General features: G+C 39.2%; 1 protein-coding gene across 18 annotated transcripts in view; it reads right to left on the reverse strand.

Annotated features, from left to right (window-relative positions):
* LOC140248656 (poly(rC)-binding protein 3-like) overlaps nucleotides 1-16,058 on the reverse strand; it is a 471,372-nt gene that overhangs the window by 147,207 nt on the left and 308,107 nt on the right. Inside the window, exon 1 of one of the 18 annotated variants that reach the window (XM_072329574.1) lies at nucleotides 10,718-10,789. The exons of the other annotated variants lie outside the window; for them this stretch is intronic. The gene's annotated coding sequence lies outside the window, so the exon portion shown is untranslated. Of the gene's footprint in view, nucleotides 1-10,717; nucleotides 10,790-16,058 lie in introns of those variants that run through there. 18 annotated transcript variants of the gene reach the window in all.

Genomic DNA, 16,058 nt, shown 5'->3' on the forward strand with positions numbered 1-16,058 from the left:
TAATTCTGTCTCCAGAGACGTCGATTATATAATGCCCCCAAAAAACAAACCATTTTCCTATAACGATCAATAATTTTTGTAACATGCTCTCCATATTGTGCTGTTCACATTCCTTAGAAAAAGGCTTTTGTGTTTTTACATCAAATTCTTGATGTAAATGTCTACTGTGAGATTTTTCTATACACTGGTGCAACGTAAGAGTTATCAGTGTGCCAGGGTAGAGTCTGAATAATGTTTGATCAGGAAGAGCTGTACACTAAATAATAGATTTAAAAACAGGATCAGCTTTGAAGTCTGTATTGGCAGTCACTCATTGTACAGTAACAACAGAACATGCATTGCATCAATATTGGCAGATAATACCAAAATTTCAGTAAATATTTGTGTTTGAGGCTAGAGTTATTAAAACCAGGTATTTTGGTTACAGCTTTCCTGACAGATTATACCATTGTTGGCTAATTCAAGTAGTGTGGCTTGGAATGACAGAAACAAACAAACAAACAAACAAAAAACAACAAAAATAACAATTAGCACGATAACTTTATTCAACATAAAATCATACCTTGGCTATAATGGCACTTTATATCCAACTTCATAGCCTACTTCATTCCATTATTTTTATTACAAATGTCTGCAACTTTGCTAAGAGGAAAGATGTTCAGCAATGTTCTCTAAGTTCAGCCCTTTTTTTCCTATACCTTTGCATCTCCTTTCCTATTATTCTTTACTTTCCTGTCTGTGTACCCTTGTTCTTCTTGTAAGAGAATCTGCTTCTCTTACGGAGCCCGGCACCATTAAATATTCACTGATGAGGAGGTAGGGAAATCTGAAGTACAAGCTGACAGAAGACTTCTGTTCAGTATAAATGCTGGCGTTTAGTTACATGTAAAACATCACAGTGAAAGAACACATTAACAGAACTGAAGAACCAAATTCCAAGTATGCAGACATAACAAAGGGACATTTCCTGATAAATCAAATTCAGAATCTTCTGTCCTACAGAATTTCACTCATTTGCTGTTGGTGAAAAAGCAGTGGGTACTGACATTCTTACGAAGAATATTAAGACAAACCTTTTAAATGATCTGATGGATGAACTGAAGGTCTACCCTGTGCTTTCACTCCTCTATTATATATATTTTTTCCCTTGCCTTTATGACTCAAACGATACAATGAGCCCTTCATGGTAGGGATGGTACACACCTGGAATAAGCAGCTCACCAGTGATCAGTGCAAAAAAAGCTTCTGTCCTTGCAGAGGAAGTGTTAGGAAGCATCACAGGTTAAATTGTACATCTTGGGCCCAACTAAGAAACAAACTCAAGCTAGGTAACAGCTGGTGTGAGGGCTGACTACAATCCAGGTGCCAATGGCTCCCAATTGTTTTGTAACTTGTCCTGTGACTTTTTCACTATTCACTGTGCAGTGGGCCTTGAAAGAATGCTAAGTCAGAGGTGACCAGTGCTGTTGTTTAACTTGATTTCACACATTTGGGGGATCTAGACCTTTCCTTTGAATTCAGAATCCTCATTGTTAAGCCTGATTTAAAAAATAATGGTTACAAATTGGCCTTTCAGTGAAAATCTCAGAATCCCCTAGAAATCCAAGAGTAACAACAGATATAGTATGTATATGTGTGGTGTTACCAGTTTTTAAATTTACTTCCAGAGGTGGTAAGTACATTTAAAAGTTTTAGAATTGTTCAGTTCCAAAATGAATTGTTCAAGTTGGATATGTGCATACATGCATGTATCCATATCTAAACCACTAACTATATCTGAGTGTAATTTTGCCTAAATACACATTAATTCATACAATAGAATCATTTTCTTCCATAGGTTGTAAAAAAGCCTCTAAGATCCCCAAGTTCAGCCATCAACACATGACTTTGCCCATTAAACCATGTCTCTAAGTGCCACATCTCCATGTTTCTTGAACACTTCTAAAGAGTGTGATTCCACCAACTCCCTGGGCAGTCTGTTCTAATGCCTCACCACTCTTTTGGAGAAGAAAATTCTCCTAATATTCAATCTGAACCTCTCCGGGCATAACTTGAGGCCATTTCCTCTCATCCTATCACTGTTATCAAAGGAAAGAGGACAACACTATAATCTCCTTTCAGGTCACTGTAGAGAGCTATGAGGTCTTCCTGGAGCCTCCTCTTCTCCAGACTGAATGATCCCAGTTCCTTCAGCTGCTTCCCATAAGACCTGTACTCCAGACCCCTTATGGCTTTGCTGCCCTTCTCTGGACACACTCCAGGGCCTCACTGTTTTTGTTGTAGTGGGGGGCCAAAAACTGCAGCCTCACCAGTGCTGAGTACAAAGGACAATGTCAAAGCTCCTGCGAATCTACAGAACACTTGATTTAAGGGCTAGTCACAGTTCAGGTGCCTAACACTTGTCCCATTTCTCTTCAGTGCAAGCTGTATTGAAACCTTTAATGTTTCAGAAGTGATTATTTTGGTACAATCACTATTTCTGTTGTCTGTATAACTTCTTCCAGTCTGTGCTTTTCTCATTGTATTCTTTCGTCCTTACCCATTCATGCTTGCATCAATGTTTCTGCTCACTGTTTTCCACACTGCTTCCCTTTTATTTCGCCCCATGGTTTGAATTTTATGATTAGACCCTTCATGTTTCAGTGCCCTTTCTGAGATGACACAGGAAAAGCAATTCAGAAAAAGAGCAATAATTAGTTGATATCTTTAACTGCATACCAAATGTCAGATCATTCCTTGGAGGATGGCAGCTAACATGAAAAGAAAAACTCCCCAAAGTTCTCAAAGTTCTCTGCTTTTTCTAGACCATTTCAATATACAGCACAGTAAAGGAGATTACTAGAAGTTCTTCTGAAAGTGGAAGTCAATTCCCAAACAGAAAAATAGAAAAGAATATCAAGTCTGGCAAGTTAAATTTAATAAGCCCAGCCAAAGAAGATTTTGTAGAGCAATTTGCTGAAGGCACAAAACTAATAATAAAATGTTTTTTAAGCACATCAGAAACAGGAAGTAAGCCAGAAATTCTGTAGGGCTGATAAGTAATTGGGGTATGAAAGGAGAGTTGAAATAAGTAAGACTGTACACCAGCAAAGTGAGGAGAGTTCTATATATAGGTGTTCAGCAGAACTTTTGGAGGTTCCTATGAAAGACTTTCTTTAAAGGCTACATCTACGTCTGAAAACACAGATGGAAAGTAGGTTGAGATTACAAAAAAAAGCAAACCAAACAACAAGCAAACAAACAAAAAAACCCCCACAACCATCCCAACTCACAGATTTTGCTGCCTATCAATGTTTCACATTTCACAGGGCCTGGCTGCACCTCTTTTGCAACTCACAGTACTGACAAATTTAAACATCCCAGTTTTTAAGCCCCAAATCATGAATTTGTGAGATGTGCAATTACTATTTCTTTCACTTTGTTCGTAGAAGACAAGTAAGAAGGAGAATATAGGTTTTTTGCTCTCACTTGTTTTGCTAAGAGAAGTTGAATTAGTTTGACAGGTAAAAATATAAATGAAGAACTCCCAAATTAAAAACCTATCAGAATTAAATTCACATATGTTTGTGAAAGTCTGGACAAATTCCAGAAGCCAACAGCATTTTGCTTTTCCTTTGACATGCATAGTAGGCTCATGAAAATGCTATGTAATTAACTTAGTATAAAAGGGATAAAACGGTGAAGAGAACAACAAAGATAATTTGTCATCATGATTTTCATTAAAAAACCCACAGTATTACAGGAATTAATTTCAGCAGTACTTTGCCCTGATTACTGCTTGTCAGATAGTATATGGGAATCCAACAGGATATTTGAATGGAGAGTGTTTGCAGAATCTCATCCAGCATCTGCAGTAGCAAAGTAAGTAGTTTATCTACATTGACAATAATTTATCATCTATATTTTAATATTGCAAAAGCTAAGGAGTTTGCTCTGTATTTAACTTCTCCTTACACCAGTATTTTCTGGTAAATGTTACACTGATAATAGCTTTTCCAGACCATGTTGTAGTCTTTCTCTTGGGCAGGGAGGAATATCAATGGACTTAAAAATCATAATTGCCATTAATTTGTTATTTTTTGTTTTCCAGACCTTGTAGATGTTTGCTAAATGGCATTACATTACATATGCACACAAGCCCTACTGGCCATGAAAAGAGAGAACCAAGTCTGACTTCAGATTCTGAATTTTCCAACCATCTGTATAGCACTTAGGTCATGTTCTTATCCAGCCTTCACATTTTTATCTTTTCAAAAGGTTTGTCCTGTCAAGCAGACCCCTTTGGAGTCTGCAACACATTTCAATGTAATGCCTAAACACTAATCCACTAACGTACCAGAGTGGCACTTCAGAATTTGGCAGTTTTCATCACTTTAAATAACCTCTTAGCCAACTGATGCCGCTCTCAATATCCTGTGTTTCCACACACAGTTGATGAATAGAATTACTTGAGCTAATATGTGCTGTCCTTTATTTCAGATAGTACTTCTTGCATGATGAGCAAAGAACGCACGGCTTAGAGAAGGGAAACATAAAATGCAAGGCATGATACAAATTTCAATTTCTTTAACATTTTTCCTTCAAGTTGTCCAAAAGTATTTTTATAAACAATTTTACCATAAGCTTAAGTGTGTTGTTGTAGGATTATTGTAGTGTTACAGTAATTACTCCAGGCATTTTTAGCCAAAGCAATGTAAGATTTCAATGCAACACAAGTGAAAGCTGTGTTAGTTTGCTGTTTTTTCTGTCTATTTGCAGCTTCCTTAAGAGCTAACCCTGCACACAACAGGTATGGGGTTCAAACCTGCTTTGCTTGCATCATTGGCCATAATCACATTATGAGATGACACACATATTTGTTTGGCTCTAAGGAAGTGCTTAGAGAAGGCCAGTTAAGATGATGGCTTGGCTGCCTTATTTAGAAGAAAAATTCTGAGTATCTAGTACGTTAAGCTATTCATTAAAAACAAAATCTGTCATGTCTCCTCACTGTGCTCTCTCCTCTGTGCTTATTTTTTTTCCGTTCCCAGTTTCCTGATCCTTCTATCATATTTCCATTCTACCGATATGTTGACCTCCTTTCTCCTCTTTGCTACCCTCATAATTGCATTTTCTCCTGTTCCTCTTCACTCTTCCTGTACTGCCTCCTATCTTATTCTGTTCAACACTGCCATTCACTCCCAGCTTCTCGTTTTATGCCTACCCAGCCTCTCTCTATTTATGTTATTTCTCTTCTAGAAGCATATATGCACGAGAGAAAACTAACAGCTTTCTCATTTTTCAGTACTTCATGTAAGGAAACTGGGCCATTACATAGTTTTCCAAATCCAGTCCATATCAATGCCCCATTCATAGCGTACCTTTGGAAGCAAGGGAACATCATTTATTTTGAACGTCCCCAAGCTACACATCTATTCTAGACAAGAACTAACTCTGTGAGTGGCATGCATGATGGTGCCTCCATGGTAAACATTAAGTCTTGCTCTTCCCTGAAACTCTTTGAGACAGCTGGATGTGTAAAACAAGTTACGTTGGGTCAAGCTTCACAATAAGTGAGTGTTTTCCCCCTCCTCTCTCAGCGTTAGGTTTGACTTTTAAATTATTAAAGCTACTGATCAGAGGTAGTACCACTGGGCAAGGCCTGGAGCTTCAGAATACAATGGTATCACAGGCATGAAAGCATTTCTTTTCTGCTACAGTAGAGCAATAGAACAGAACCTAAAATAACAAGTAGAAAATCTAGTGACAGAACATTAGATATTTCTCTTTGATTCTTATTCCTTAGACATAAAATTCTTTAAATAGGCCAGTATGTAGGCAACCTCTTATTTAACTAGAATTATGGAAATTGTATCCGTTCAGCATGGAAACATATTGACTAGCAATGCCTATTTATTTCAACTGACTTTTTCTTCCGATCAATAGGCATAACTCCCAGGTATTGACTATAATCTATATATTTAAAAATAACAGCAATTACTGCTAAAAGATTGAATAGCTGCTTATAATGGAAAACATACACATTATGTGAGAGGAGTTATTCAAAGTATATGCATTCTGCAGTACAGAAAATCTATTACTACACACAAAATAACAGGCTACTTCATGTTTCCAGTCAGAGCACCAAGATAGTCTGTGACTGATTAACTAGAGCACAAATAAAATCGTGAATCTGATGTATCAAAGTGCCACCACTGATACTCCTACATTTCCTGTGTTTTGCTTAGAAGAAAAAGTCTGAGAGGAAGGTGATTGGATGATGGTTACTCACATTCAGACATCATTTATGAAATACTAGCCATTACCACAGGGTCTGTACAAGGGCAGTACTCTCTGCGCCTAGTGCTTACTGTTGCTTACTTTGTAGAATGACTTAGATTGGAAGGAATGTCAAAGATCATCCAGTTCTAGGCTGGTTGGCAGCCACTACATCAGTCTGCCTGGGGCCCCAACCAACCTGGCTTTGAGCACTTTCAGGGATGGGACATCAACAGTTTCTCTGGGCAATCCATTCCAGTGCCTTACCACCCTCTGAGTAAAAAATTTCCTCCTAATACCTGATCTAAATCTCCCCTCTTTTAGTTTTAAACCATTCCCCTGTTGCATCACTGTCAGTCACTTTCTCTCCTCTTTCTAAGCTCCCTACAAGTACAGGAAGTCTACAATGAGGTCTCTCTGCAGCCTTTTTTTCTCTGGGCTGAACGAGCCCAGTTCTTCAACCTTTCTTCATAAGAGAGGTGCTCAAGACCTTTGATCAACTCTGTGGCCTCCTCTGGACCCACTCCAGCAGTTCCACATCTTTCTTGTATTGAAGACCCCAGACCCAGACACAGTTGACTATAAAACTTCAGGTAACATCTGACATGGAAACTCAATGGAAATCAGGCCATCTGAATATGACCTTCTCCCTGAGGCCAAGTAATTGGATAGGTTACACTGACGTGCTTGTGTGTCTCATTTTCAGTATTTATGTGATTGACCAAGCTCTATGGGTGTTTCAGAAGGAATTTCCTACTTTATGTCTATGCATATGTTGTGAGCATGCAACAAACATGGAAAAACTTAGGTGATTTGTTCTGCTGTGCTCATGAATTCAACATACAAGAAGTTTGGGCCAGATATTTACATTATCCTAGAAAAAGCAGGTGAAGAACCTAATGGGATAACACAACCTGTAGATTCTGGGGTGTCGGGAGACTGAGTTTTCTGTGTAAAGGTTAACAAGTGCATAGAATGCAGTTCTGAGTAGGATGGGTATTCTGGAAAAGTTGAATTATGGCCTGTAGATTAGGTAGCTAGTGGGTGGGGGTTTGGGTAGGTGTATGTATAGGTCTTCTCACATGCATCAGGTGTGTGGTGGGTGTACACGCCTGTGTGGGAATTAGGATGGTATATAAGGAATGTGATGCAGCAGTAAAATGGAGAGAGAGAGAGAGAGAGTTAACTCCATGGCATCCATGTTTATGTCTCTCTTCCCCGGACTGTCGATGTTCTAGGACAATCAGGTTATTTGACAGCAATGTCACAGAGGTTACAATTTATGGAGCACAGCCATGAGCACTACAAGCCCTAAACCAGGTTGCAGCAATGCTGACCTGAACACAAGCAGAACAGACACTCATCCTCCAGCTTAACTCTACGTAGAGTATGAGTCCATAAATCTCTGCACAGATGATATGCTCAGCAGGGAATTAAATGGCTGACAAAGAGCTGAATGGAAGCACCCCATGGGATAACCAGTGTATCTACATTGAGTTATATGTGGGCACGGCAGGGCAAAGGCAGCGTCATTGCCTGCTAGGAAATGTATTGGAATTCTTTTCTCCAGAAATGCTCATTAGATGTCCCATTTTAAAAGATATTTAAGCAAACATAGAGATACACCTTTATGACATTAATGTAGGCTGGGTTTTTCAATATCATTTCATAATGCTAATTGCCCACTTTTCCAGAAGAAGAATAACTGTAGCCTACAGAAAGATGTGATTATCCTAAAGGTATAGTGATCATGCAGGATAGAAACATCCAGATATAGACTAACTGCTTGGGGTGCTTCCTGGCCTAAATCACAGTATCACATCTAATATCCTGGATGCAGTAGACAGTTAAAGGACAGAAATGATGATCATAAAATAAAGTACTGAAATGACTGTTCAATTCCTATTCTCTGGCAGAAATTGTGATGTTGGTTATTATTGGCCTTTCATCCTTCAGCAAATGTCTTTGAAATACCACTTCTAACTTGACTGATGTGCCTCTGAAATAGTTTCTTAAATCTGAATGCCTCCATTACCAATGTACAATGGAGATACCTTCTGAGTTTCTGGTTTATGTATTAACCAGTTTTATTTCTCAATGTTTTCTTTCTCAGTGCTGTCTCTCCTGTGGTTAAGGTTTAGAAATGCTTCTTAGTGCATCTGTGTAAGAACACAAGGCTCCATATATATTTTCTCTCAGTGTTTTTATTCACCAAGATACTCACTGACAGTATTTTATTTAAAAGTTCAGTGAGTTTTATTAATTCTCATAATGGACTTCTATTCTGAGGAAGCATGTTTCTGCCTCCACTTCTGTTAATCCTGCTAATAAAGGCTAATGTCATTTACTGGTAGGGAATTTAAACAGCCATATTTTGATGATGATGATTTGCAGGAGAGAAAATATTTTATTTTTTCTGTGGCAATAGAGCTGCAGTCCTTTTATGCTAAGGATATTAGAAGGCAGATAATCAAGTTGGATATTGCAACAACAGATTTTTGATTCTGAAGGATAGAAAGAGATGAATTAGTTCCATGCAACATTTAGGTTTCTCCTCAGGTGTACAGGCTGTGCTGTCTCCTCCACGTACATAACTTCTCTTTTGAAGGAATCATCAGGGACTCCCTAGTAAATTACCAAACTAAATTCCGTGGGCCTTTCCATAGCAGGGATTATGGAGCATTAGTTATCATCTGCCAGGTTAAGCTCTGTGAGCTGCTGAGGGCATCTCCTAATCAACTCTTATCTTCCTAACTGGTTGACTATGCTGCACTCTAAAGCAAACTTCTGTCTGCCACGTAGCTAACGTTTGACAAATCCTCATTGATTTCTATTTACTTAAATAAAATAACAATCAATCAATGTGAAGAAAAAAAACACCCAACATCCTACAGCCACTTCTGCTGCCTTCTCTAGTGTGCAAAGTATCTAAGACTCACGGAATAGCCAGCATTCACTTTATATGCAACAGTTGGTTTTGCACACTGGTTTCATAACATTACTCCTCCCTGTTTTCCTTGCTCTGCCTGTAGCTGTGCCTGTGGACACACTAAAATGCGTCAGGCAAAATCAGTTTATTTTAAGTGGTTCGAACTGTGGGTCTGAGCAGGGCTGGCTAAGTTTGCAAGTTTCAGGCCAAGGAGCAATCATATGAAGCACTCTGCAAGCAAACCCTCGGGCAGCGCTTGCAGCTGAGGGGTGGTAATGGCATTAGAAAACAGAAATGACACTAACCAAAACAGCTGGCTCCTAGATGGTGTCATCCTGCTGCAGCTGTAAAATTTACGCCACAGTGATCATTAGGTGTGAGAAAAGCTAGCCACAAAAAAGAGATATGACAGGAAAAATTTCTGTAAATATCTTCACAAAAGTTCAAGTATGTTACTTCTATCAATTTGTTATATGCTATCCTTCGATTTCAATAATTGCCAGCTCACAAACAGCCAAATTCTTGTAAGTAGAGAGAGCAAAAATTTCTTATACCTATGTAATCCTCAAATAAATACACTACTTTTTTTTTTCTCCTGTGGTGTAAGTTCATCAGCTTAGACTTTTTCCTAGCATTTGGCATTAAAAACCCTTCTAATATCAAAAGCTAAATCTATTTCTAAATGTTGTTCCTGTACTGGCATATGTTTTTGGCAAAGATTTAGGCCAGAGAAAACAATAATATTAGTACTTAACCATAAGCACCTCTATGTGCAATTTATAAATGAAAGCATCAAGTCAATAGCATGTCTTAAAATCCAGTGGTCATTTGATGGACAATTTCTTCCAGCCTCCAAGATAGCTGAAGTGGTTCCCTTCCTGCCAATGCATGCTCAGTTGTACTACTCAGAGGGCTACTCCACAAAACAGATGAGAACATCTACCTCCTTTATAAAGGACCTTGAGAGAAAAAAAGGTGATGGGTAACCTCCCTTGGTGACTAAACCAGTTCAGTGTTCAGTACGAAAAAACCTGTACAAGCACAATGTGATGAAAAGGGGCAGAGACAAGTGAAAGGTTGTGGCCAGCGACCTGTGATCAACTTGTGAACTTGTGGCAACATGAACAAGACCCATGGAAGTCTTAATTGGTGTCTGGCACAAGTCCTGCACCCCACTCAGCACTGCCATATAATCATTAAGGCTGGAAAAAACCTCTAAGATCATTTAGTCCAACCATCAACCCATCACCAAGATGCCCACTAACCATGTCTCTCAGTGACAACTATCAACTAAAATTAATTTTCATTAATACTAATATGTATACATATATATAAAATTTAAGTTGTAAACATAATAATTAAATACTAATAATATGATCCTTGATTTAATAGTAATTTAAAACTTTTATTTAGTAAAAGGAATACTCGTGTATATGCACCGTATTTTAACACCTTTAAAGAACTTAATCTAGAAACACAACAGGAATTCTTATGCAAGGAAACAGACCCTTATGATTCAATGCAGTTCACCTGTTGAATTATTGAAGTATGCCAGAATATCACCCAGAAGACTTCTCAGAATTACTCCTTCAAGATATCAACCTGTTGTACAAACACATAAACACGCAGTGTCAGACATAAGACATGTTAACCTAACACTGACTTAAAGCTGTTTTATTTTCTGGACTTCAAATTGAGGTCTGCAGGTATTTCTCCCCCGTTTCAATGCTACACCAGAGCTCAAAGCAGAAGGTAGTCAAGGGGCTCCTAGATTCTTCTAGATTGCACCACAACATGAATTTATATGTTAAAAGTGTATGGAACCACTTCTGAAGTTGCATGTGTTATGTAAGGACATAGGGGACTGGAGAAGAACTGAGATTGCTGCCAATGCCAGCCCCTACAAAGGAGAAGCTATGTTGTCAGAAATGAGGCTCTGGAGGAGGTTCAGTCATCCCATCAGCACAACCTGTACTGTAGGGGCAGTGAATGTGGCTGTAAAGTTTTAACTGTGATCATTTAAAGACACCCGTGTCAGACATAAACAAGGTTCTGCACACTTAAAAATTGTCTGCTTCTTCCAGCTACGTTGGTCAGTGCAATAAAAGATGGTGTCTCATGCCTGCAAACCCTCTTCTCTCATTTTCCATTCATTTATAATTAAAAACATCAGTTTGAAGCAAAGAAAAAATATTTTCACATCCAAAAAGAAAAGTCACAAGGAAACTAAATCAAAACAAGGAATTGTACGCCTCTTCCAGCAGATACGAATATGACAAAGCTAAAAATTGTCATTAAAGTTGTACCTCTTATTATTTTCCAGAGCAAAATACACATTATCTGAGTGGCTGCAATTAATTCTTTAAGCAAAGCCACAGGATGGGATCTCTGAGTCTCACTTTCAATCAGAAAAACATAAAATTCTGGAAGGAGTAAAGTTACAGAAAGATGCTGTTACATGGTACAGTACTGATCGAGCTTTACAAGTAAGCGATGGGGAATACAGGTGCAACAGACTGAAATACTGTTTTTCATCACTCAGTGGGCAGTGTTTACGAACAGTGGAAAAACAGGGATGCGTTCCAGCCAACAGCAGAAGAGCTGCTGTACTGATTTTACAGATTGATATGACATCAGATTTTAACAACAGAAACAGTAGCACTGGTGTTAACAGATATTATCATCTATGAGGAAACATTGTGGAAGCCTTTCTGGCTATTATTTTATTAAATAATAGTTTATCAAAGAAGTTTCACGCCTGATTGTTTTGTTCCAAGTATTTAATGACAAGCAAAGCTCTAGAAGATCTCTCTCATCATCCTTCTGGACTCCGATTTCTCATGCAGACTGAGGATATTTAGGTTTTAATATTAAATAATTTACTCACGGTGCTCTCGTGCTATTTTTCCTCCTTCGCAAAATGGTAATTTATGATACATGGCTGAAAAACCAATCCACAAAGTTGTCTTCTGAGTGTGGCAGCTGAACGCGACACACAGTTGTGGAATTATTCCTCTCGATATACTCACGGGAATGAACTGGTAGCGCTCTGCATATTGTTCTGAGCATAATGGGAAATGCCATCCAGGCCAGGAAGGGTGTAAAACTCGTTTTCCTGATTGGCTGTTCATCTCAAACTGCCTGGCAAAGGTTTGAAATATGCAATGCAGGGAAGTGATATTATGTGGCATTCATTCAATTTACCTGCACTGCACTCCAGGGAGCCACGCTATTAAACAACAGCTCCAATGGGTCAATAAAGTTAACTTAATTAAATTGCTTTCCCTCCCACTTCTCCAACTAGCAAGATTTAGGGCACAGGGACACAGCACAGCTTATAAATAAAAGAATGATTTAGCTAATCATTTGATGAAGAAAGATGTATTTTTGTCAATAATTCTATGCACAAAGCAGGAAACTACTTTAAATTTAAAACAGTTGTTCAGGATAAGGGAAGAGACAATACCTGCTAATAAATAGCCATTAATATATTTTTCAAGCCATGTCAATTAAATCCTCTACTTAAAACTTAGTGACTGAAGTTTTTGCTGCATGAAACTGAAAGTACAATTGCTTAAGTGTAAGATATGAAACACAGTACACCAAAAATATCACGAGTAACTAAGGCTAACAAATGTGACAATTGAAGCAATGTTTCCAGATAATTTGCAACCTCATCACACATTCAAATACACATCCTGAAACCTCTGAGGCCGCTTGTCTGTTTGATGCTGGATGTTTCAAAAAGCTACAGTTAAAACTGGGGTAGCTGTTTCTCACATTGGTATTTATGTATTCTTACTCATTTTTCCCCAGGAACTTCACTGCTTGCTCATGGGGAATACAGACATGAGTTTTGGCAGGGATTGTGCTGATATTGTATGTGCACCCTCAGCTCTGTCCCATAAGTGTTCCCAGCCTTGCCCCAGTTTTCCCTTTGTGCACGCTGAGCAAAGGCATGCTAAGCATTAGCAGCTAGATCCTTTAAAGATTTCTTTTGTGCTGCTTATAGTCTATCCTCATCGAGCTTTTGTCTGCAAGTAGATGGAGAATTTTGTGTATCTTTGCCTCCAGGATCTTTACTGTTTCCTATGAAGTTCTTGGAGCTGGCCAGAGCTCCTACGAGCAAGCAAAGATAAAAAGGGAAGCTTGTAAAGGCACATAGGCACGGTTTAATTTAGGAAGTATGAAAATACAAGAGACAAAAAAATCATCCCTTTATGTTCTCACAGCCAATTTTGATGCTATAGGCATTCCCAATGTCCTGGTCTGACATGGGGTCTGAGACTGTCATTTCCTCCTCCAGTTCAACTCCTCTAGTTTTCAGTTCACTGCTCTTTGTTCAGCTCAGACCCCATCCATTCAGCTACAGTGGAAAGTCTGATCTCAAGCCAGTGAAATTACAGAGCTCAGCATCCTTACAATAGAGTCCTTTCTCTGATTTTCATATGAGTTATTTTGCCTCCTACTGCTTCACAACACAGATTAGAATGGCAGCAGCTTTCCTGCTCATCCTTACAGACAGAACAGCATTAGTCATACAGAGTCAAACATCACCCTGTAAGAACTCCCACTGAATACCATAAACCAAAACTAAGATTAAACATATTTATTGTGATGATGAATGCCAGGTTTCAATTGGTAAGAGCAGCCCTTTGACTACTGGATATTCCAGGATGTGTTATTTCATCAACCCCTTGTCAAATTGAGAGTCCACAAAGCATAAAATGCATACATAAACATAAAAATTTAAAACTACACAGAGAAATCCAATATAAAACTCCACCTGTCTGGAGGAGTTATCTGTCAAGGAGACCGTATTTGCTTAAATTAACAACACAATGCAATGGAATGTTTGATGAGAAGGACTGGCAGCATCAGGAGGTCTGGCATGACTGCTCTTCCCTTATCCTGCACAGTTTATGCAGCTCCCAGGGGTGATGTGTACTTGACCTCTGGGAGTGCCAGGAAGGGGAGGAAGGACTCTGTTATAGGACAGCAGTGACATTTTGGCTAGGACTGTACACATTGTTTGAGACCTTTATGGGAGCAACATGGAGAAGAAAAGGGAAGATTCTATTATAAAACAAATAGCACTGGTTTTAAAGTTTTATTCTTTTTTACTTCTTTAAATTCCTATAGCAGCATAAAATAATTAAGCCTTATAATTACTATGTTTACATATTTTCTTTTCTTCCAACTCAGCTCCATAAGCCCGATGAAGTTGATAAGCCAGGAGAGAGTTGGTCTGCACTTTTACTGCAATACATAAACTCCAGAGCTAGTAGAACTACTTCAACCATGAGCAAAATAATAAACAGAAGAGCCAACAAGAACAGTTTACTTATGGTAATTAAATGGCCTGGTTTCTTCCTAATGAACCATACTTTCAGTTCTTTGCCCACCTGTACCCTGACAAGACAGGCAAAGAATGTGCCTAATAAACATTAACTTTTAACTGCTTATTCACATTATAATACAAAAATAATATTTATTTAGAGCTACTTAAAACTCTGTTTAGCCATCTCTGCTCTTCAGCCTGACAATATTTGCCACATCATAACAGAATGTGGAAATTACAGATTGGCACTCCTTAAAAAGTCATGAAACACATTCACTCTCTACCCCACATTCCTTGTGCTGTCAGGAATGTGCAGCCCTTTGCCAGAGCCATACACCACAAGCAGGGCCCCAGGAGATGGCTTCTGGAGGCAGGGTGTCACAGGTGCACACCACAACCCCAGGGATCAGCATGCTTCAGCAGCATGGCTTTCTTCTATTTTTATTTTGTAGGTGATGCCACATTAGCCTAGTCTGCAAGAGATGTGCAGTGACCTTATAGGAGAGGAGATGCTAGGGCAGCAGTCTGGGTGCTGTAAGGAACAGAGCTCACTCCCTTCACCTGCAGAAATGAGAACAAATGTTCACAATGATCCTTCCTACCTTTGTGAACTTAACCTAAATCAGAAAAACAGTTGCCTTCCACTGACACCCGAGAGAAACAGACACCTCTGAAGGCAAACTCAGACCTTGAGCGGACCTGAGCACTCAGTCTTGTCCACCATTACTCTGTACTAACTGGAAGAGGAGCCTGAGATGTTACTCTGTTTTAGCTTAGGTGCTTCAATTATATTCTAGAAAGATATAAATCTGTGGGACCTTTGAGCATTGGAGGAGAGACTGTGAGGACAGCACCCAGGAGGACCTGATCCCCAGCTCCTTCATATTGCTGCATACACTCTCTGCAAATGCTCCCTGTAAAATGCTGTGGCTCACACAGTTAGACTTGCTTGATCAGGACTGCTCAACTACCAGTGCCCAGGTGCTATGTGGTTACAGCAGAGACCCTTCCAGGCCATGGTCATGTTTCTGTGGAAAATGGCAGGTCTGTGGCGTGGCCTACATATGGTTGCAGGGCAGATGGTGACACCCATGGGTTAAGCATTGAGTGCCAGCAGCACAGCTGGGCAATATCCATGCCGGCACCAAGTCTAAGAGAAAAGAAACACTTCAAATGCAATGTTAGCACATCTGAGCTGGACAGAATTTCTGCCTTTTTATGTCATGGACAACTGGTATTCCTCATCTGCTTGGAGGCCCCCTAAGACTGAATATCTCATTCAGCTGCCCCCTCTGCTGTTCCCAAAGCCAGGGTATAGTGACCCTTCATTTCTGTTTATGCATGTATCTGCAAAACTCCGAATTGGCAAAGACAGGTGTCACAGGTGCTCAGCATCTCTCATAGCCAAGGTCTTTATTTGCTATACCTGTCAGCTCAGTCAACTAGCATTCTGTCAGACTGTGTGCAAGTACACTTCAGCCAATATCAAAATAGTATCTATTTGTTCAGCAGTATTCCACATTGAGTTAC

This window comes from Excalfactoria chinensis, chromosome 2, assembly GCF_039878825.1.
Source record: "Excalfactoria chinensis isolate bCotChi1 chromosome 2, bCotChi1.hap2, whole genome shotgun sequence".
NCBI classification, from domain to species: domain Eukaryota; kingdom Metazoa; phylum Chordata; class Aves; order Galliformes; family Phasianidae; genus Excalfactoria; species Excalfactoria chinensis.